The 24,812-nt window shown below is 38.5% G+C and overlaps 1 protein-coding gene across 3 annotated transcripts in view; it reads right to left on the reverse strand.

The window, feature by feature from the left end:
* The window catches only part of LRRC4C (leucine rich repeat containing 4C), a 1,194,180-nt gene extending 1,181,989 nt beyond the window's left edge, over positions 1–12,191 (reverse strand). For all 3 annotated transcript variants that reach the window (XM_027577718.2, XM_027577721.2, XM_027577717.2), the window contains exon 1: positions 11,655–12,191. The gene's annotated coding sequence lies outside the window, so the exon portion shown is untranslated. The remainder of the gene's footprint in view (positions 1–11,654) is intronic.
* Between the last annotated feature and the right edge of the window lie 12,621 nt (positions 12,192–24,812).

Raw genomic sequence — 24,812 nt, forward strand, 5'->3', positions numbered from 1 at the left:
AAACTTAGAAGGCAGCATACTATAATATTTCTAAACATGGGTACTTGATTCATCCAGATCTCTGTTATGTGACCTTGGCCATTTATTGAACCTCTCTGAGCTTAAAGATTTCCTTCTTTAAAATTTGTGTAATATCTACTTCAGTTTCTTTGTTGGGGGGTAGGAGGAGGAGTCAAATTTTTGAAAATGAATATAAAGTTCTCGACACATAGTAAATGAATAAATGTTACTTGTTATCATGATCCCAGTGTGGCAGGTAATATCATGGTCCTTTGTAAAAGATGCTTACGTCAAATGACAGAAAAAGGAGATAGTTGGCAGATAAGAACTAGGGTTTGCAGGTTGGGAAGACTGGGAGTCATTATGCAAAGGCAGCATCTCATGCCTAGCAAGAGGGCTGGAGGATTGAGTATTGCACCTCAATATTGTAAACTGGGGCAAAAGGAAGCAATGCCTCTTAATCTGAAGCCCTAGTTTGCTTAAAACTGGAAGTGTGCGGAAGGAGACTAGAACAAAGGATACAGATGTGAAAGTAAAGATGTTACCAAAAAGGAGGTAGGCCTGAGGTAGATGCCAGAAAACCTGGATCTGGAGGGGAAGACTGAAGGTACTTAAAAAGCTTGAGAGAAGGAAGCAGGAAACGGCTAGGGGAACAGGAGACAGAAGTAGGGAAAGATTTCCTTATACTCTCAAATCACTAGCTACCACAGGAGGTAGCATGGGTGTAAAACAGACATTGAGGAGGGCTGGTTTTTCTGGAGCAGTCCTCAGACCCCAGACAGGAAGAGGAAATTAGCCCTTTTTCTGTTTCTGAATTTCGTAGCTCTGTGCCCATCAGGAGAGAGAGTCAGGGGGTTATTTAACCAGAAGCTTGGCAGGTGACTCTGTACTGGCCCCACAGAGATTGATAGCAATGACCAAAGAATCAATTTGATTAGTGGCTTCCCCTTGATGGGCAAAACCCTCTGCGGTTATTCTTTTTCCAGTGGCATGGTCAGAATTAGAGTGGATTAGCTTCAAATAGTCTGCCTTTGGCTTCTCCTGGATCCTTCTCTTAGCTCCATTCCCTAAGCCAAAAAAATGGCATCCCATGAAACCCCCTGGTAAATTTCTGAGTTTACTGTGGTGGAACCATCAGCCCCCTGGTTTGAGAGGAAAAGAAATGGCCATCTACTCACAACAGAAAGAGTCTCTCTCCTATCTCTAAGAATTCCAAACTAAGGAACGGGACTGAAGTCTGGAAGGTCAGAGAACACTTTCTTCTATCAACCCTTCATGCTTGTGGGAAGTGCCATTCCATTCTGAGCTGGCAGTTCACCGACATGTTTCTCTCTCGAACATACCATTAGAGAAGTTTGGACCATCTGTCTGTCCGACAGACCATCTGTATAAAGCACTAGCTCCCCTTCCAGAAAACAGAAAAGGGACACACTCAGATCTTTACAAGGAAGAGAGAGTGAGGATGCCAGAGAGGAGTCTTTATATCTATCTTTGTCTCCAAGCTCTTTTTTTGGCGATCACTGGAAGAAAAGATTCCAGGAAAATGAAGGTAAAAAAAAAAAAAAAAAAAAAAAAAAGTTACTGCAAATGGTTTTCACCCAAAAGAGGATAGAGCAATTTGAAAGGCAGTCGGGGAAAATACAGAACACTGCATGGCTTTAAGGGTTTGCAAGGATAAAGATCAGAATGGGAGGAATCAAGTGGTCTGGGCTCTGCAGTCGGAGGCATCTTGGCACACATTGTGTACTGTGTGTAGGGTCTCATGACCTTGAGCAAATCAGGAGTTGTCTGAGGTTGAACGTCCTCATCAGTACCCTGAGAATCACTCATACTTCCTTTTCACAACTGAAGTTCCTAGCATAGCACCCGAAATATCATAGTGTTAAAGGCAGGATAGCTACTGTGTTAATTTTGTAATTTTTTTCCCCAAGGCCTTCAACAGGACGCACCCCATATGTTTATTCTTACCCACCAACTACTTGTTGATGACATTTCCTTATCTTATTCACAGGGAAGTCCTAATCTCTTCCATATCCTCTTCAGAAAAATGGTCACTTCACGTTATATTCTGGGCTAAACCCAAGTTCAGCTTTCTTCCTTAAAATTCCCCAATTACAAACTCCCCAGTGATAACTGTATTCTATAAATCATTCATATTGACTCCATTTTTTGGTTCTGAACCCAATGCTGCCTTGTTTGTCAAAAGAGAAATTAACTCGCTAATGTAACATTAGCAATAATACATTAACATATTTGAGGGGAAAAAAGTCATATGCTTACAACTTTGTGTTCCACACTATAACTTATATAATAGTGAACCTAGCAGGTATTCCAATAAACACATCACTAAATGATACCACCGAAATGACCACAGATGGAAAGGGATATTACCCACAAAAGCATTCATTGAGAACTCTATTTACTTATGCAAAAGTGACCTTAATCTAGATTCAGGTCATAGTTCTGAGATTAAGGAGTAGAAAAAAATATATATATATAATATAGATTATATATATGTATATATATATGGTTCCAGTCAAATGAGTCTTGGGGAAAAAACATACACCAGATAGGAAATATAGAATTCCACTTAGTGAAAGCTTTGGAGGCAAAAATGCATCAGTGCCTTTAGTGATGGGAGAGAGAAAAAAATCGAACTTGTTGGGGCAAACACACATCCAGTGGAATCATGGCAGTAGGCGAGATAGGTCAAATAAGAGGAACGGGATAAAGGAGGTAAGCATCCACCAGATGAACGCAAGAACCCATCTGTGAGCAGGACAGACTCTGGTTCATGAAAGTATTTGCAGTCAAGAGACACTCAGAAAAACTTAAGACTACTTGTATATATGTTCTTACTTGGGGCACTGAAATCAGAACAAGTTAATTGATAAAATGTTTAATATTTAATACAGTCCAGATTCTTTGGTAGAAGGAAGATCCTGAGCAAAAGTCACCTATAAACATGGCTTTCCTTTAGAAGAGGTGCGAGTGGAATTTTTTCCTTGTGTTTATCTATCTCCTTACCATGTTTATCCCTATATATAGGGAAGCTCCCCAACAGGAAGAAAGTTAGCTCATTCACCCACTGTTTGTACTATCACTCACTCCTTTTCAGGTACAACTGCACCTTTATTAAAGTGATTGTTCAAATTGCTTGTACTTTATTTTTTACTGTTATCCAAACATTGGTCTCCTTTTTTATTAAAAAAAAAAACAACTTTCTTTATTGAATGCTTCTTCCACATTGTCTACAAGGTTCCTGGCATGTATGATCAAAAATTTTAATTCCAGTCATTTTTCCAAAGAAGTATACCCTGAACCATTGTGTGCTCACTTGGTCTTGTTTCTGGGACTTGCTACCCACATCAGAAATACAAAAAAAAAAAAAAATCAAGATGTTCTAAATAAAAGATTTAAATCTCCCATCCCGGAATGGCTTACCAAACACTTAGAATTCTGGCTTGCTCATATATATTAAAAAGGAGCAGCCAGAACACCAAAAACTGATTTTAAAAATATCTATGCTATACACAAAAGCTAGAGAAATCTTGCAGAGATGAGAGAAAAGGCAGAGTTGAAATTTTCTTTCTTTGACAGCATAAAGTCAAAGGAGGATTGTTCTCTCTTCTCTTTATCAAGAAAGCTTTCAAATGTGACCCCTTTTCCTGTTTACAGACAAGCACTGAGCTATATGCCCAAGCTGATAGCATTTTAGGATTGAACAATAGGATAAATTCCTCAGCACGTGAAGTGAAGTTCTGACTTGGTTCTGTTTCTCTAGTCTCCTTGAATGCTCCACAACAAATCACTTTTTCTATCAGCATGTTCCCCACTGACATCAATACTACTGAAAGATAATTTTCCTCCTCTCATTCATATTTTTATGGCCAGACAGACCTGGATATTCACTTTTCTGTTCATTCATGTGAGGCAACAATTTGTATAAGCTCTGGCACTGGGCAGTACAAGATTTATTTTTTTTAATTTTTTTATTGTTATGTTAATCACCATACATCATTAGTTCTTGATGTAGTGTTCCATGATTCATTGTTTGTGCATAATACCCAGTGCTCCACGCAGAATGTGCCCTCTTTAATACCCATCACCAGGCTAACCCATCCCCCCACCCCCCTCCCCTCTAGAACCCTCAGTTTGTTTTTCAGAGTCCATCGTCTCTCATGGTTCGTCTCCCCCTCCGACTTACTCCCCTTCATTCTTCCCTTCCTGCTATCTTCTTTTCTTTTTTCTTAACATATGTTGCATTATTTGTTTCAGAAGTACAGATCTGTGATTCAACAGTCTTGCACAATTCACAGCGCTCACCATAGCACATACCCTACCCAATGTCTATCACCCAGCCACCTCATCCCTCCCACCCCCCATCACTCCAGCAACACTCAGTTTGTTTCCTGAGATTAAGAATTCCTCATATCAGTGAGGTCATATGATACATGTCTTTCTCTGATTGACTTATTTCACTCAGCATAACATCCTCCAGTTCCATCCACGTTGTTGCAAATGGCAAGATCTCATTCCTTTTGATGGCTGCATAATATTCCATTGTGTATATATACCACCTCTTCTTTATCCATTCATCTGTCGATGGACATCTTGGCTCTTTCCACAGTTTGGCTATTGTGGACATTGCTGCTATAAACATCGGGGTGCACATACCCCTTCGGATCCCTACATTTGTATCTTTGTGGTAAATACCCAGTAGTGCAATTGCTGGATCGTATGGTAGCTCTATTTTCAACTGTTTGAGGAACCTCCATACTGTTTTCCAGAGTGGTTGCACCAGCTTGCATTTCCACCAACAGTGTAGGAGGGTTCCCCTTTCTTCACATCCCCGCCAACATCTATCGTTTCCTAACTGGGCAGTACAAGGTTTAAACACAAACTGAGCTTCCTAAATCATAATACTATTAACCATTTTAAGTAAATATTATATCTTTTATTGAACACCAACTAAATTCCAGTCTCTCTTCTAGGTCCCTTATAAGTATTACTTTTCTTAATCTTTTTACAAAAACCACACAAGGTAAGAGAAGGAAAAAGGTACAAAAGTAATCCATACAAAGTCACCTAACAAATGAGTAGAAAAACATTGAGAGAAACACCCATAACATGCATTCTGCAAATACTGCCCAATGCTGATTATGATTTAATGTTACAGAGGAGAGCCTCATTTCTTTGTCCCACAACCTGTAACTCTAGTTACTTTTGCCATTACCAGTTGCCAACATGGCACAGGATACCAAACGTTCCAATGAGATTTAGGTAATTGTCAACCTCAGGCTCTACCTCAAAGCATTGATGATTTACTATTATCAGGAACCCATTGGTTAAGGAGGTGACACTTTAGAGGTCCCTTCGAAACAGAGACCACATCTTTCCCCTGATAGAATGAGCCCTGTCATGACAAGATTTTTTGATTTGCATTTAAAGACTTACTTCTCGACTGTCCATAATCAAGGATTTATGTGAAGAAAGATTGGACTTGCAAATCTAAAAACTTAAAAAAAAACAATATGGTATATATAGAATATATATCCTTATGTATACATAGAAAGAATATAAAGAGCTTTGAAGTCCGTCAGAATCTGGGGCAAAGGAATGAATCACTTTTTGCTTCATCTGTAATATGGGAATGTTATCTTACTTTTCTTTGAGAAGTATAAATAATATAACCTACATAGCACCGTATCTGACACATAGAATATATTTGTTGACTGTGAGAGAATTAGTTATAATTTATGACATCAGCTCAATGTGTGCACATGCAGTATATTACTCAGGGAATTTTAGTTCAGTGCACTGTTCTAACCACAAACCCTGATGCAAGTTTACAGGCCTCTATCACAGCATCGAGCATTTACTCTTTTGACCAACTGACGTCCTTCGTCCCTTTCTTACTCTCCTAGATTTGGATTTTAAGAAATGGAGCCTTAACAAACAGGGAACATGGTTCTTGTCTTCCTTCTTGGCAGGCCATAAAATAGGCTCTATCCATTCCTCATAAGGATAGAAAAACCCACAATCTGAAGGACAAAATCCTGCTCCCTTCATTCCTAGGGAAAGGCTGACTTTGCAGAACAGAAATACCTGGGTCAAGTGGTACCAGCCCTGCAGAGTTAGCAAAGCAGAATTGAACTCATCACTGACAGCTCAGCTCAGCTCCAACAGGAACAAGGATCTTTACATCCTTTGCAAGATGTTCTTGAACTAAGTAAAGGTCACGCACAATGACACAGCCCCACATAGGTCATCTTTGTGCCGGGCAATCTTAATCCTGTTTCAACTATCAAGTCCAAATTCCAGGGGACAGCCTTGAAACTGCAGCTTGCCCCATCCAAATGCAGGAATTGCAGCAAAGAAGCATGAGCAGAGAGAGGCCTTCTAGATTCCCCACAGCAGTGATCACAGGGCTTGTACCTGGTAGATGTTTAATAAATATGCATCTTTCATTGACTGTGAACAAAACGAGATGTTAGATAAAGAGCAGTGTTAACACCACTTGCTGACATGTGAATTGTGTTTCTGCAACCACATATGGATGGGTGCACATGATTCTTGCTACTTACATTCAGTATCATTTTGGAAGTTCTGAGCATAAGTGAGGTGACATCTGGAAAGGGCACTTTGGTTGCTCTGAGAAAGGATCTGATGAAATCATGGTATATGAAATGAGCTAATTTACAGAAATATAGCTTTCTCTCTCCCATTTTACTTAGCTCTCAGATTACATTTGGGGCTTTTGCCTACCCACATAAGTTACATAAATACACTAAATTAGAGTGGTCTTCCTAACTCTTAAGCCAGAGGCAGAAGAGGGAGAGAATAGAGGTGAACTACCTATAGAGGTCCAGTTTTGTGTTAAGGATTTAACCAAGTGCTGTGCAGTTGACCCCTCAGCAACATAGGTTTGAACAGTGCAGGTCCACTTAGACATGGATGTTTTACAAACAGTGCTGTAAATATACCTTCCCTAGGATTTTCTTAAAAACATTTTCTTTTCTCTAGCTAACTTTGTCGCAATATAGTATATAATGCATATCACAAAATATATGTGAATTGACTATGTTATCAGTAAGGTTTCTGATCAACAGGAGGCTATTAAATTTGGGGGGAGTCAAAAGTTATATGAGATTTTCTACTGCCTGGAGGGTGGCATCCCTAATCCCCCACATTACTCAAGGGTCAAGTGCATATACACTCATTTGTTCATACATCACGGAGGCCCATTGAAGGACCTAATTGTCCCTGTTTTACAGATTGGATAACTGAGGCTCCAAGAGATTAGATATCCATCCCCAAGTCTGTCCAACTCCAACGCCAGTGCTCATCACCAACATATTTTCTTGTCATAATGATCTCTAACTCAGTCCTTTAATCCTGGTTTATCTGTCCCCCAAACATAACTTGGTGTGAAAGTCATCATTATGACCTATGTTATCATTATAAAAATCCTACTGATACAATTTTCAAGTTTAACTCAAATTCTAGTCAACAGCCTCATTGTTGACTGGAGTTTTCTAGAACCCACAAACCCTGTAATGATCTGTGTATTTCCAGAGAAAAGGCTAAATGCCCAAGTCTTTCTTATCCTTTTTGGATACTCAACAACAGTGTATTAGGGTCATCACCTTTTCTATTTTTCATGAATCTAAAGTTATACCTCCTGTAGGTTGGTCAATTATTTGCACATGTATACAAGCTCATACACACGTGTGCACACATACATAAACCCAAAACCAAGAGTGTTCCACAAAAATTACTGAGATGAGGTAGAATCAACTCATCTGTGATGCACCCCAATTTTAACACCACAAACATTGTTCACCCATCAGGAAGATCAATTCTTTAATCAACTGAAAATCGTATAGAAGAAATTATTTTGTAAAGTCTTAAACCAAATATGAAGTCGCCATTACCATAGTACCTTACATTTCCACAGCAATGTGCAATTACAGATCATTTTATTCTGTAATATTGCATCATGATCCTCATGATGACACTGGAAGTTAGGGATGTTTATTTCTAAACTACATGGGAAGGTATCAGAGCTCTGAGACTTTGAATGACTTACAAGCAGCACTGTCAATGTCTGACACCTAATTCTCAGTCCAAGGCCTTCCTTCTCTGGATTCTAACCCCAGTCTCCCCCCAGCCCCCCCTTACCTGTGACTATTGAGTGGTCCCAAATGGGTATTCAGATAATTAAGTGAATTGATTTAGTCCATTGCAAAGCCCCTGTTCTAGTTGCACTTTAATTAACCCATATTTTCCTCTGCAAGTCAATGGGGGAACCCTGAGAAGTTGTTTTTAAGTGATAAAGAACAATAGCAAAAATATACAAGCATGCATTTGTCATCAGAGACTATATCTACTTCATCCCAAGAGTGCATTTTCTGCTGTACGCTGATGCTGGAGCCTATTCTATTAGCATTAGCCCCAAGGTCAGCATCAGTTCCTGGAGCTAACACACAGCTCTAGGCTGTTGTAATGACTCAGCAATCAAAACTTCAAGTTCAGTGTGCCTGGTCCTCACCCACCTCCAGGGCTAGAGCGGCAAGGGCTCCCTTTTGCTCTTCAGTTTACGGGGTGATCTTTCTGGCTCCCTTTAAAGGTTCTCAATAGCTGACTTTCCAGCTGTCAGCTCTGTCTGTTACAGAAGGAAAGAGCCATTCATGTGTTAAGTGCCCTCGGTCTTAAAAACATAGAAAGGCACTGGAGAATGTTGGGTCTGGTTGGCTCATTTGAGCAAAGACCCACAGAAAGGCTGGCCAACTGACTGGAACTAAATAGAGAAGGAATTGGAGTTTCCTTTATTCTCCCCCAAATAAACAAACTCAAGGCATCCCTTTACTAATTAATTCTTTTACAAAAAATAACTCTGCATATATTCCTTCTAGGGAATTCCAGCCTTTTTCTTGAGAACTCTGATAGGTTACCTGTACTGAAACAAAAATTTCTGTCCCTCCCTTTTCTTTTCTGAACTCACTAAGCAAGAAAACAAACCCTGTTAAAAAAAAAAAAATGCTTTATCACAAAACAAATCTGGAGAAGACAGAACAAAGCCATAGATCTGGAGCCTCTTCTGATTGAAAGCTGTTTACTTTTGCTCTGACCTAAGCTAATAAAGATGCAAAGTTACAACTGCTCAAAGACCATCAGGAAACCTTGACCTACCAGGGAGATGCTCTACTCATTGCAGGAACTATAATCAGCATACCCTGAGTTGGCTTGTACCCCATTTCTATTATTAGCTGAAAATAAGTGATAATGAAAGTGTTGCTATCGCTAGAAGTTTCGCTCGTTACAATTACTAAATCTCAAATACACAAAAGCCAAGATGTTTTCCTTATTATTTTTAAGACGGTATTGAGCATAATCTGCAATTAATTTTTTCTTTAAACCAACACAAGTCTAAATATACCCACCCTGGGTGAGAATGTGAATGGGAGGGGAGCAGTCAGAATTAAATAGCCTCAGTAAGAAGAGGCATTAATTTGCCAACTTCCAGGACAACATTTTCAAAGGGCTTCTCCTTATTCAGAACAGTCCCCACACAAAATAGAAGACGTAACATACGGTCCCCTGTACCTGGTACTGGTTACCAAAAGCTGCAGGTTCCTGAGGAGCTGCCCAACCTAAGGAAGGGTGATGATCCAGGCAGAGTGTGGGCAACTCCTCTACCCGGACACAACCCCCTCCCCATCCCTAAGCACTGGAGCACTCAACAGGGCTCTACACACTCCTCAGAGGGGTACCCTGTGTTTCCAGGACATGTATGACATTTGCCTTCAGGTTTCACAAGTCCCAGGTTGTTTGCTCCACAAAGAAAATGGAATGTTATTTGGAGTTTCTCCTAGGTTTCAAGTCTTTTAAAAATGAAAAAAAGTCCCTTTCTGATAAAAGAATGTAACTGGAATCTCTGAGTAAAAGATGAAAATATCCTGAGCAGAAATAGTTGACAAGAATGACAGATCATACATTATACTGATGGGAGATAGTTTTCCTATATTCACCAGGAGCAATGAGTGGAGGAAGTGACAGCCGGTGGGGGGAGAGGCATCAACACTGGCCCTCCTTAAATGGTTTCTTTCATACCACTTTGCAAAAATATCAGATAGACAGAAGGGATAGTCCATGGCAAGACCAGGATATAAGCTCACCTTTAAGTTTTGGGGTTTTTTTTTTCTTTCTTTTTAGTTCAGGATTAGGGGGAAATCCCTTATAGAGAAAACAGTCTTAATGTTTGGAGTATGAGCTCTGACATCTCTGGAGTTGGACGCCCCAATACATATTTGACCCCCAGCTGTCTCTGAAGAAAGCTCAGGTTACAATTTGCATCATCTCTCTATCTACACACAGACACCCCCCCCTCGGAGAAACACCTCTGTGTGCACTCCTCGGCCTGGTTAACGTCCTATCAGCTCTTCCATGAAAATGTTCACAGAACAGTTCAACTTGGCCAACATTCCATGAAATCTCACCATTCCTTCTAGGATAAACCGTCCACATGGTACTGACGGAGGAAGACTGAATGAAGCTCTACTGCTTCTACTTGGGGGGCTCAATATTTTAGAAATACATTTACGAGTGATTCTCACTTCTTGGGAGAAGCTACATGAGACCAGTGCAGAGATAAAAATACAGCTCTCGGAACACGGATGCTAACACAGTGAAATGCTACTCTGCTTTAATTAAGTCACCTCGGGATGGAAATAGGTGACACACTATCTGCATTTTACTTTGAGGGAAAAGGAAAGGAAAAAAAAAGAAAAAGAGCTACAGCTAACCACCAGGAAACACTAAAGGGATGGAGTTAAGCAAGATGTTTGACCAAAGTCACCTGAATTCCTGATGCCTCCTGCTTGCTTTTACAGCCAAGAGTAGACTATTAGGAGCAATTTGCAACCGCACTTCCTTCTCTAGGGACCATGTAGGGTAAGGGGATGTTCTAAAATGAGAGACACTAGTCTTAATCAGGGGACAGAGCATTCAGAAAGGTTAATGAGATGCGATCGCAGGAGAATCCGTGCAAAAAAGGAGGTTCAAAATACTAAACAATTTCCACTTTGTTCTCATTTGTTCCAATTAAGAGGTGTTGAAATAGCTTTTCTGTATTCCACACATTCGCTGCTCTCCAGAGGAGATTTAACTATTCCAGAGAAAAAATAAGTGCCATGGGGGGGAGTAAAAAGTCTACTATTAAGTTATCATAAAAGTCCAGATTACACCCCAACCTCCACCCTCAGTCTCTGAGCAGACACACTTTTGCCTCTTACTCAGAACCTCTGCCAGTCGCTTTTCTGAACTGCCACCCCCCGACCCCCCACCAAATTTAGAGAGCATTTCAGGGAGGGAGAAGGCTGGAATTATTTTTTTTCCACTTTTCACAGAAGCAGAATTCACTGTGAAAATGTTAGATAAATAAGAGGCAGAGGGATGGGGGATGGTTATACAAATGCAAATAATCTCCTTGGCATGAAAATAGCCCCAAAATGCCACACACTGAGTTCTTCTGAGCATTACAGGCTCTAAAAATGCACTTATAAACTGCATATCGATTTCCGAAAACAAACAGGAAAGCACAAACATTGCAAGAAAACAAGGACCAAGATCTAAGGAGTCCCGTGACTTACCTTCCTTGTGGATCCTCAAAGTTCACCAAGGAAAATTTAAAATCCTCTAGCTTATCTTGCACTACTCTATTTTCTTCTTTTTCTTCTTTTTTTAAGTCACATAGGAGAAAAATTATCAGTTTGCAAAGGTTCCATTTATCTGATCTTCCAGCACCAGCAAAAACATGTCCAAGAGACTCGGCCAAAAAGTAAGCCAAAAACTCATCAAAGGCAAAAAGAGAAAGGGGGAGTGGGAAAGGAAGGGGATGATGAAGGCTGGGGGCTACACACTGAGTCCAAGTGCCCAGAGAATATTTTCACGCTGTTGAAATCTCCTACTGTACGGTATACCTGCTTTAGTTGTCACACAAACACACACACACTCACGGACACTCGCACATCCTCTTTCACGAGAAAGCAGTCGCCCCCACTCACACACACACACACATACACACACACACACACCAGTGTAATGAAAACTGTCAGTAGTAACCTCCAATAGCTGCCGTGGGCTGCAGATGGTAGGGCTCACGGTTACCTTTCCAGATCGGTGTAGGATCAAAAGAACATCCAAAATCGGGCGGGGGGGGGGGGAGCAAGACAAGGTAGATTCCGGATCCCTCTCCCCCAGGCAGATTCATCAAGCCAGGAGCAGGTCAATCAGCAGAGGTGTCTGCTTGCAGGGCGCCCCGGATTATGGCAAGGTTATTAATCTTGATGTGCTGCATCCCCCACCCCCAACACTCGGCAGCCTGCATTGAGATGATTGCCAGAGCTGTGTCTGTCCCTGTTCTACTGCATTTTGCTCAGCCCTCTGATGCTGCAAGTGAGACACGGTGGAGGCAAGAATACTAATAAGGTGGTTAGCTACAGTTTCTTCAAGGCAGCCGCACGCAGTACAGTAAATGTGTACTTCCCCCGGCTCTGTGTGTCTGAGGGGAGGGGAGGGCAGGGAAACCATCTCTGGCCAGAAGGCAACATTGTTTGTAACCTGCCTGGAAGGACTAGATCATCATCAGAATCATCACGGTTCTGCAGTGGCATTGTCTAGGACAGCAGTTTGTTTGGGATTAAAAAAAAGGGGGGGCGCAGTTAATGGTTCGGAAGCCTAGAGCTGGCATTTGAATGAGGGGGGCGGAATGTCCAGAGAGACAAATTAGCTTTATAAATAGGCTCCAAGGAGACCAAGGCAAAATTTTAACATGCTGCTGCCCTGGCTGTTAAATGGAAATACAAAGCAATTTCAAAAACCAGCTCTAGCCTATAAATCTTGGAGCTGGCAACAAGTATCTGAATTCGACTGATGGGACTATGGATAAATGGATTTCTGGTAATATAAAAAGTTTGCTCATGCATTCTGCTTTGTAGCCATGCACCGATGTGTGCAGGGATCTAGGTACAGTTCATTCATTTTTAATATGGATTTAGACTCTTTCCCTTCAGTTTTACTCTGATGCACAGTTTTTATCACATAACTGTCATATGGTGAATATCTGCATGGCATGAGGTCATTAGGGGAATGGTTGATGACTGTCAATAGTAAATATTACAATATAGAATATTCTTACATGGAAGGAGTTTGGGGTTTTCAGGGGAAAAAATGTAGGATATCTCTTTTAGTGACAAGCAATGAGGAAAAATACACAAATATGTTAAGTGAATTATTCCTCAGCCTCTGGAGGACTCATTTCTCTTCTAGAATTGGGTCTCATATTACAATACCTCTTCTTTAGTCAAGGATATGCACTAAGTTCCTTAAGGTGAATTAAATCGGTATTATCTGAATATATAAGTCTTGGACAGTTGGAGAAGGCAGATAAGGATGAATTATGGAGCACTGCAATACCAGGAATTGTCAGCAGATGTCACAAAAGTGGATATAGGTAAAAGAATTCTACCAACTGCAAACAATCTAATTTAACAGATTTTAATCAAATTTATGAAATTAATCTGAAATACTAAATTTTTATAACATTTAAAGGTGAAAATAAGAACTTGGAGGGCACCTCGCATTTCCCCCAAATGTCACTCTCAAATCACTATTTTACAAACTCTAGGTTATCTGTTACAAATATTAGAAAGAAAAAAATATATACTGTGCCACTAACATTAGATTTGCCTCTAACATTTCCAGGAGTTATTTTTTTTTCTATAAAATGTAGCATTTAAAAATCTTCTTGTTTGTAACATAGCAACTACTAGGTTAAACTTCACAGATCAGTGGGAGAAATTTGGTAACGAAAATCGATATAAAATGTTTAAGGTTTCCATCTAAAAACAATAATTCTGTTTCATCTGGATCATATCTTATTAAAGACATTTTAAAGGAATTATTCATATATGGGAGTTGAACATTATTAATAAACACAGCATATAGACAAAATACATGAAGAATTAGGATTGATCAACAATTAAACCTATGTTAGTGTGGAAAGGCTTTAAAAACCCAGCATATCATCTTAGCCTTTATTTAATTCAATTAATTAGTACCCACCAAATCCCAGGCACCAATAAAAGGTGGTTTTAAAAGTTTGGGCATTGGAGTCCAGGCAGACCTGGGTTCAAATTTTAGTTCTTCCTTATAGCAGACGGTTAGTCTCCACAGTGTCTCCCTCCCTTTCCTTCTTTTTCTCTTCCTCATTTTTCCTTTCACTTGCAAGCAGGACATTATTCCATACCTAATAGGATTATTGTGGGGACTGAAATGAATTAATATTTATTATGGGCTTGGCATATTTCCTGACACATAATAAGTGATCTAGAAGTACTGCATGGGTCTTATAAATAAAGTAGATGTTTGTTTCTTACCATATTAGCTCTGTCTTTATTAGCCACGGATAAAACAAGTAGAACCATTTAATCAATTGTTTTGACATTGAGATATTTGTTCGTAAATTTATTTTTACAAATAGTTATTTTGATCTTGTTTTTGTAAACCTACAGTTGAGTAACTCCGGACCACTTTTTAAAGTTTATTATACACACAAATACATTTTTGCAATTATCCATGTGCTCCAAGACTCATGAAAACAGAGACATTGCTTCCTTGATTAACTGTCTGAGATCACTTTGACCAGGACAGCATATTTAGAAAGGAAATCTGATGACAGTTTACTGCTTCCCCATGAAGACTTGCTATGAAGCCAACAGGACCACCAAGCACCAACATGAAAATGCTTAACAACGACGTTAAGAAAAGACCCCAGGAAATGAGGATAGTTCCTAAATCAGCAATTCCACAACAGATTACATCAGATTATCCTTGCAACTCAGGTTGATGGTTTTAAATGGGTGTCTAGATATCAAATTTCATCGAACAATTGTTATGTATTCAATAAACATTTTGCCATAGAAAACAAATACCAAAAACATAACCACTGTTCTTTTGAAACCACAACAGTTTCCCTGGGTGAAACCTTAAACTGGCCCCCAAACATGAACACAGAGGAAAAGGAGAGACCTGAGAACAGAGGCAGGCCACTCCAACATGGTAGGTGGCAGTTTCCACAAACAGGGGAACTTACCAGGCTTGTCTCAGCAGCACAAGAAAAGTAGATCTCCACACCTGCCGGCCCCCGTCGTAAATGTTTATATAGAGGCCTTCATTGGTTTCATATGCGTGTACATGCAGGTGCTCTCAAGTCCCAAGGCTACGTCCTTGAGATGGCTACAGCTGTGGGGACTATGGGTGATGATGTATTCCAAGGATGGGGGAGGGGTTGGGGAGCCTCAGATTGCCTGGATTCAGCTTTCAGGTCAACTGGAGGTCACATCCTCTCCATGACCTCCTCCAACAACAGGGCATCAGTTACAGGCACATTTTCCTGGGTCTCTTGAAGAAATGTGTCAGATCACAAACGAGGAATTATGAAATTAAACCGCTCACTGCCCATTGTTGTTCATCCAGCATCCTGAGAATCTAGAGTAGCTTGGACAGTTATATTAAAGTTGACGAAAAGTTTCTTTCAAATCTGATTTCTTTTTAAAATTAAATTTGTTCCGGAGCGCCGGGTTGGCTCAATCCGTTAAGCTCTGCCTTCGGCTCAGGTCATGATCTGAGGGTCCTGGGATGGAGTCCCTGCATGGGGCTCCCTGCTCAGCAGAGACTGCTTCTCCCTCCCCTCTGCTGCTCCCCCTGCTTGTGTTCCCTCTCTCTCTCTCTCTCTCTCTCTCTCTCTCTCTCTCTCTGTGTCAAATAAATAAGTAAAATCTTTTTAAAAAATTAAATTAAATTTGTTCTTCCCTCACTCTGAGAAAGCTTAGTATCAGCAATAGTCCTTATTCTAATCTGAAAGGTGGTAGATTACCGGAAACTGACAAGAAGTATGCATGAACTGCGGGACAGCAGGGCACCTGTGAGCCCTTCCCTTGACCCTGCAAGAATGGACTTCTTTCCCAGAAGATGTTAGTATTAGAATGCTTCAACTTTTAAGAAGTACCCTGGTAATCTGGGGCTTTTGAACAGTATGTTTGGGTTAAAGGGGAGGAAATGCACCTAAATTAGGAAATTCTAAATTCCCAGAATTGGTCTGGGATCGCGAGTCAACAGCTACTACAAATAGGAGATAAATGTTTGACTTTAATGTGGATATGTTTTATTTCTTGGGAGTCAATACTGAGTATGAAAGGATCCCAACAGCCTCACTATGAGCAAATTCCTCTTAGAATTCTTATGTGAAAACGTCATGTTTTTCCTTTAAACACAGTCTACTTACAGCATGTCACCATGCTTTTATTTGCTTCCCACATCATATGCCATAATATAAGAACAGAAACTTAATAGAGTATCTGTTCCCTCCTTGGCTTATTGGAAAATTTGTTTGCCTGTAATCCAAGTGTTCGAATTAGTTTATTAGCCAAAAAGATTACATTCTATTATTCCATCTCTTTAAGTCTTTAATTTTTTATTAATTACACCTTGAAATTAGCTTGGATCTTTTATTTAAAGTGTTTCACCCAGTTATTAAGGTTTGGATATCATTATGTTTCTCAAATTATTTAGCCTTCTTATTTACATCCAGAAATGCAAACTTAGGTAACTCTACCATAAATGCTGAGCTCTTTGGATCAATTTCTCCAAGATGTCTGCCTGGACCTTTATAATTACTCCCTCTCATCAATCTAAAGAGGAGTTATTTAACCCATATCACTGAACATTTATGCTTTATTATTTTACATACATAACATGCATTTTCAGAGGACCTCCTTTTGTCTTTTTGTTCCCTGGAGAGAGTCCAACACAGCTCCCTTCAAATTCTAGGTACTAGATAAATTTTTGTTGTTGTTATTAACAAAAATATGCTGGATAACAACTCAGGAACTTAATATATTACATCCTTGATCATGGCTCTTCCTTTTAACTTCAGCCTTAAATAAACTAACAATAGCCTGTGTGTAAATTGACTGTTAATTGTGGTTTCATTAAACTACTCCTGTATTAGCTATTTACTAATTCATAATAATTCCTGTATTCTTTTAGTATCTGGATGTATAGTGATCCACCCTCTCTCATTCCTCATATTGGAAAATCGTGCATTCACTCTTTTTTTTTTTTTATCAGTCTGGCTAGAAGTTTATCAATTTTATTGATCTTTTTGATCTTTTCAATAAGTCAGCTCTTTGTTCAACTGATTTTCTATCTTTGCTTTTAATTTCACTGATTTCTGCTCTTTATTTCTTATCTTCTATTTCCTTTAGGTTTCATTTGCTCTTGTATTTCTACTTAACATAGAAGCTTAGGCCACTGATTTGAGATAATTATTTTACTGCACTACATGTGCCTCTAAAACCTTCTTAGGCTGCATTCTACAAAATCTGATATGTGTGTTTCATTTTTCCTTGGTTCAAAATAGTTTTTAACTCATGGTTTATTTATATGTGTTACTTAATTTACAAATATTGGGGGATTTTCCAGATATCTTTCTGTTACTGATTTCTAATATTAATTAATCCCATTGTGATCAGAGAACATTTTTTGTTTGATTTGAATCCTGTTAAACTTATGAACATGTTTTATGGCCTCGACTGGTAAAGGTTTGCATGCTCTTAAAAACCGTGCACGTCCTGCTGCTGTTGGGTAAAGTGCTCTGTAAATGTAAATTAGGACAAGTTGTTTGATAATGTTATTCAGTTTGTCTATACTCTTAGTGATTTTCTGTCTACTTATTCTACTATTGAAATTCTTCACTGTAATGGTGGATTTATTTATCAATTTTATCTGTTTTTGCTTTGTGCATTTTGAAGCTCTGTCCCTAGGTACATAAATGTTGAAGATTTAATATATCGTCTGATGAATTAACCCTTTATCTCTTTGCAAGTGACCCTCTTTATCCCTGGTATTATTTTTTTTTATAAAGTATACTTTATCTGGCATTAATATAGCTACTTCAGCTTTTTGGACTAATGTTAGCAGTATATCTCCTTCTGCTCCTTTCACATTTAACCTAGTCGTGTCTTTATATTTAATGCAGGTTTCTTCCAGGTGAGATATACTTGTGTCTTGCTTTTTCACCTAACCTGACAATATCTGACTTTTAATTAGGGATGGTTGCACCATTTAAGTTTATTGGAATTATTAATAAGATTTCGTTAAAATCTATCTTGCCACTTCTGCTTTACATATTTCATCTGTTCTTTCTTTCTATTTACTTCTTTGTCTACCTTTTTTGGATTTAATATTTTTAATAATTTCATTTTATCTCACTTGGCTTATTTTCTAAACTTGTTTTCTTTTCTTTTTTTTTTCCTTTTTGGGGATAAGTTGTTTTAGAGTTTACACTATACCTTTAAGTTAGAGCCTACCATCACGTAATATTACCCCACTTCGTATATACCACAAATATATAACAATATACATTACTTTCAGTTCTTCTGCTCTTTTGCTATTACGGTCATACATTTACTTTTGCCTTTGTTATAAACCCAACAACAAATTGATATTATATTTCTTTAAAGTCAGTCAATCTTGTAATATGACTTTAAAATTTTAAAATAAAAACATTCATATTTACTTACATATCATAATTACCATTCTGACCCGTGCTCTCATTCAGATGTGTAGTTACGCATTTCCATCTGGTATCATTTTCCTGCTGGAAGGACTTCTTTAACATATTCTGGAGCCACCGGTGACTAATTATTTTAGCTTTTGTATGTCTAAAAAAATTATTTGAGGGGCACCTGGGTGGCTCAGTTGGTTAGGCGTTGGACTCTTGCTATCAGCTCAGGTCATGATCTCAAGGATCCGAAGACAGAGCCCTGCCTGAGGCTCCACGCTCAGCACAGTCTGTTTGTCCCCCTCCCTCCCTGCCTTGCACTCACTCTCTCATTCTCTCTCTCTCTCTCTCTCTCGAATAAATAAAATCTCAAAAAAAAATTTATCCATTGTTTTCTTGCCTTCATTGTTTCAGAACAAGTCTACTGTTATTGTCCCTCTGTACATAATGGTCCTTTTTACCCTGGCTACACTTAGATTTTTTTTTTTAGTAATTTGACTATGATGTAGTTGTAGTTTTTTTCAGATTTCTCCGCTTAGGTTTCACTAAGCTTCTCAAATCTGTGAGTTTCTGATTTTCATCAAAATTGGAAAAATTTTAGATGCTTTTCTTCATATAGTTTTTCTGTCCCCACCCCTTTTAATGATTCCAATTTACATGAACATTAGGTAGCTTGCCACTTGATGTTGTCCCACGTCTCACCAACACCCTGTTTTTCTTCGTCTCTCAGTTTTTTTTGTTTCACTTAGTTTTTATTGCCAAGTCTGCAAGTACACTAATATTTCCTTCTGTAGCCTCAGATATGCTATTATTCCCATGTAGTGCATTCTTTTATTTCAGATATTATAGTTTTCATTTATGGAAGTTCATTTGGGTTTTTTTTTTTTATATCTTCCATGGCTCTCCTTAACATGTTTACTTTTAATTATAAAACAGAAAACAGAATTAAAAAATATATCTTAACATCCTATCCACTTAGTCTTCCATTTGAATTATTACTAATCCAGATTGGTTTCAATTGATTGAGTTTCTCCTTTACTATAGGTTGTGGATTACTGTTTCCATCCCTACCTAGTAATTTTGATGGTATGTCAGGAATTTTTAATTTTATCTTGTTGATTTTTTTTTTGTTGTTGTTAATTTTATCTTGTTGATTTTTTTTCTGTTCCTGACATTTGTTCTAGAACACAGTTATTTAGAAAAAGTTTAAGTTTTTTTGTTTTGTTAGGCAGGACCACAGAAGCTTTTAGACTAAGGATAATTTTTCCCCACTATCAAGGCAATGCCTTGTGTATCTAACTGGGGGCCCATGTTTATGGAGTTTTTCCCACTCTGACTGATGAGAACATAAAATGTTCCTGGCCCTGTATGAGCCTTGGAGATTGAGTTCCTTACCCTTTTAGGTGGCTCTGGTATTGGTAGTCTCCTCACCCACATGTTCTGATCAGTTCTCAGTTGAAGACCAATATGGACCCTGTGGAGATCTACAGCACTTTCTCACTCTGTAGTGCAGTCCTTTGGCACTCTGCCCTGTGAACTCTAGATGGGATGGCCTGTATTTCTTCAACTCAGGGAGACTGCTAGACCCTGTCTGGGTTCCCCTCCCTATGGTATAGCCTAGAAACTCTCTATGCAGTAAGCTAAAAAATTGGTAGGACTTCTTTCATTTATTTCCCTGCCCTCAGGGATTACTGTCTGGTGATAACTGTTGTCCACTGAAACTAGTCTTTCAAATATTTTGTCCAGATTATTTTAGTTGCTTAAAGGATGAAGGAAGACCCATTCCCTCTTACTCTGGTTTGGTCAGAAGTAGATGTCTCTAATTACCCATTCAAACACAAAATTATATCACAACCTATTTTATACCAATAACTGTTCTTTGAGCTGGGAACACAGTAATGAACCTGATAGACAGCATATTTGTAATCATGGAACCTCTATTATATTGGCATCTTATAGCCAATAAACCAATAAACAAGCACATGTAGAAATACTGTAGATGGTTTAAGAGCTGTGAAGAAAATAAAAGATGTTATATGATAGACAGTGATGGGACAGGGAACTATTTTTGATAAGGTTGTCAACAAATCTGCTCTCAAGGGTGACATGTGAATGGATATATGAATGATGAAGAGTCAGCCATGCCAGGATCTGGCAGAAATACATTCCAGGCAGAGTGAAGTACAAAAACAAAAGAGCAAGGCTGGTCCCATCAACAAAAAACTCATTATTTGCTAGTTTGTCTTTTACTCTTTTACACACTTCTGTCTGTACTATGTGCTGTGTAGAGTCAAAACTTGAAAGGTCATTGACATGGTTTATTGTTGATCATGGACAGATGCCCAAAGGAAGTACTTTGTCCTACAGATATTACTTTCAAGAACTTCACCAACTTAACATGATGCTAGATACTGGAGAAGACTTACATTGTTTTAATACTTTATTTTTTTAGACACATTTAAGGTTCATGACAAAATTGAAGGAAAGGTACAGAGATTTCCCATATACCCCCCCACACACACACCTGCATAACCTCTGCATTATCAATATCCCTCACCAGAGTGGTACATTTGTTATAATTGATGAACCTACCATGCCACATCATTATCACCCAAAGTCCACAGTTTGTATTTTCATTTATTTGTGGTATTGTATGGAGAAAAGTTTTTAAATTCTTCCCTGTTATAATCAGTCAGAGTAAACTAGGTTATATTGTGGTAACAAACAAGTAAAATCCAACCAAACAGCCCCCCAAAAATCCTTGCTCACACAGTGTATACTTCTCAGGTTGGGCAGAAGGGCACATCTTACTGTCATCACTCAAGGTCTCAGCTGACAAAAACTTCACCTTGACAAGTGATTTCATAACCACCTTTTTATTGGACAAGAATATATGGCAAATAACACACTGTCTTCAAAAGTTTCTGCCAAGAAGTGACATGTATTACTTCCATTCATATTCTGTTTATAAAAACAAATCATATTACCACATCTAACTTTGAAGTGGTAGAGAGGCACCATTTTTCCACATTCATGGAAAACAGAGAGCCAGCAATATTTGGTTACATTGCTAACGATGACCACACCCTCTAGCAAGGAATCTGTATACTCATGCCTTAATGAAACTAGAAATTTGCCTTTCACTGTATTCAGCTTGAAAGCATCATTCACTGAGTAGAAGATCAGGTATTAAGCATATACATATACTCCTGTATATTACATATTCCCTTTACTTCCTTCAAATTTCAATTGGTAAAGTGGTCTACTACTTTTCTTCCAAAAGAAAGAGTACAAAGGTGATGACTTACTATAAGAAAAGTTCCAGCAGCTTTGAGAACAAATATCTACACTTAAAAAGGCTATTTCTAACTTTTAAGATATAAAACATTTCTTTAGAAGGCAACATTTACAAGAAGGCAGTCTTAGAATGTTTCAGGATTCTATCATGAATTGAACTGCTTCAATGAGAATACACACCTAAGAGCAAAGACACACTGGATCTAGGGAATAATTAAGCACTGAAGTAGACAAAAAAAAACCAAACAAACAATAAAAAACCTTTTTTTTTAAAGAACTTCTTTCAACTACTAGAATCCAGGTGTCTTTGCTTTTACTTCTCCCCAAGGGGGAAAAATTATATGTACTTGAATCTAGGAAACTAATTATGATGCAACATTTTGGAACTTTTACATATGTTCAGAATATCTTTTATAGCTTTCTATCTTTGGATTTCTTTTCTACTTTAGATTCTTCTTGGGATGATGTTTCTTTTTTGCTTGACAATGGATATATCTCTCCTCACCTCACTCCAGGCTTTGGGTGGGTGTTTTAAATCTGTTCTTTTAAGGCCTTAGGGAGTAATACATACTTTTTCTTGGTACTCCTTTCCATGGGATTTCTTTTTGTAGCTTTTCCTCATCATGAGAAAAAGCGCAAGCAAAAACATTGAACTTGATTTAATTTAGACCTTTGGCCAAAGGAGCAAAAGCAAATAACGAACCTCATGAATGCTCTTCCCACTTCACTCACCGAAGCTTTGGGGGGATTTTTCACAGGGTTTTAGCATTCAAGGATAATAATCATAAGCAGGGAGTCTTATTATCTTGGAAATGATCCTAAACTTACTTCTAATTCAGCACAGATTCTAATGCAGCATAGATTGACACTGGCAACTGAGGTGAGGGGCAAGATTTTGGTCATGAGTTTCATAACTATTTCAGTATATTCCATAAAAAGTAGTACTTACAATGTAATTATGCTTTTGGCTCTTTTCTTAATAATCCAACTAGCATTGTCATGTTGGCTGATAAAAATACAGACACTAATACTAAACTTTAGGATTTAGAAAAAAACTGTTAGGCAGGAAATATTGTCTTCTAGCTCAAGAAGGTTGATTATGTCCATGCACATTCATACACAAACTCTTGCACACACGCATGTAAGTACTGACTCTTTCTCCTTGTATGTAATCATGACCACCCACAGGGAATGATCCTCAGTACTTTGGTCATGCTCATTCAGTCACCCTCCTTCAAAAGCAGTTTCCAGAAGAATAAGTGCATTATAATGTTTTGTCCACCTCTTTCAGCTTCAAAACTAGTGCTTGTGAAAAGACCCTGTGATAGCTTGAATGACTCGAGGTCTGTAGAGACAGTCCCCAACTTACAATGGCTCAACTTACGATTTTTTAACTTTATGATGGTGCAAAAACAATATATATTAAGTAGAAACCATACTTTGAATTTTGATTTTGGATCTTTTCCTGGGCCAGTGATATGCAGCCTGACCCTCTCTCATGATGATGGTCAGCATCAGGGAGCCACAGCTCCCAGTCAGGCACACGACCACAAGGGTAAACAATCAATGCACTGACAACCATCCTGTACCCCTACAATCATTCTGTTTTTCACTTTCAGTACAAAATTCCATAAATTACATCAGATATTCAACACTCCATTTAAAAAAGAGGTTTTTTGTTAGATGATTCTGCCCAACTATAGACTAATGTAAGCGATCTAAGGTAGGGTTCTAAGGTACCCTTAAGGTAGGCTAGGATAAGCCGTAGTATTCTGCAGATTAAAATATATTAAAGGCACCTTCAACTTACAATGGGTTTATTGGGATGTAACCCTATATAAAGTGAGGAAGATCTGTACTTAGTCACCACAAAAGAACCACACTTTGGTCATGATGAGGAGGAAAAGTCTCCTCTATATGACCGCCTTGCTCATCCAATGGTGTGTGTGGCTGTGGAAAAGATTTTAGAATACTTTTTAACTGCTTTTCCTTTGTCCCAATTAGCTAGGCAACTGTTTGTCCTCAGCTTATTCCAAAAGATCCATTTAAAAGCTAAATCCCAAAAGCTGATTATTGCCAAAATATACTCTTCAATGTCAGTCTTTGGTGTTGTGGTTGCCACCTCCTAATGATTCTGAAGAGCCAGAAGGGTGAATTTTTCTCATCAAAATATTGGGTAATAATTCCTAACAGGAGAGTATATGGCATTTAGAATTGTCTGTGATACAGTTGACCAAGAAATTCTAAGGATATCATTGTTTCTGGGAAACATTTCAGACTGAAGAGGAATAAGGAAAAATGTGAAAGGTTAGAATACGTGGTTTTCATACAGTTTTGGTTTTAATTTTTAGAAAATCGGAGGGAAGACGCACACCACCCCCCACCCCCAACAGGTATAAGACAACTAAGCCTTCGTTTGTCAAAAATAACATCATCTCTTCAAGTCATAGATATATTTTTACGCCAGAACAACCCCTAGCTGGTTTGTTAATTTTGTAGCTTTTTAGAAGTATGAATATAAGCCAACTGAGTCATTATATTAATATGATCACTGAACTAGGAGTCACATCTCTAAGGCTTAGTAACTGTGAGACATAGATATTAGGCGCACTCTCTCTCCCAACCCCACCACACACACACACACACACACACACACACACACACACACACACACACACACACACTTCCTTATCATTAGCCAAATGGTCATAATGAACTATTTGTATCACAAGCTTATGGTAGGAATCAAACAAAATGATGTATACCAAAGCTTTATAAAAACCATTATAAACACTACCAAAGGACATGACAAATATTACTATGAGTATTATGACAAGAAATAACATGCAAACTCTTTTATTAAGAGAACCATTTTCACATAGAAATA

This window comes from Zalophus californianus, chromosome 11 (assembly GCF_009762305.2).
Source record: "Zalophus californianus isolate mZalCal1 chromosome 11, mZalCal1.pri.v2, whole genome shotgun sequence".
In the NCBI taxonomy this organism is placed as follows: domain Eukaryota; kingdom Metazoa; phylum Chordata; class Mammalia; order Carnivora; family Otariidae; genus Zalophus; species Zalophus californianus.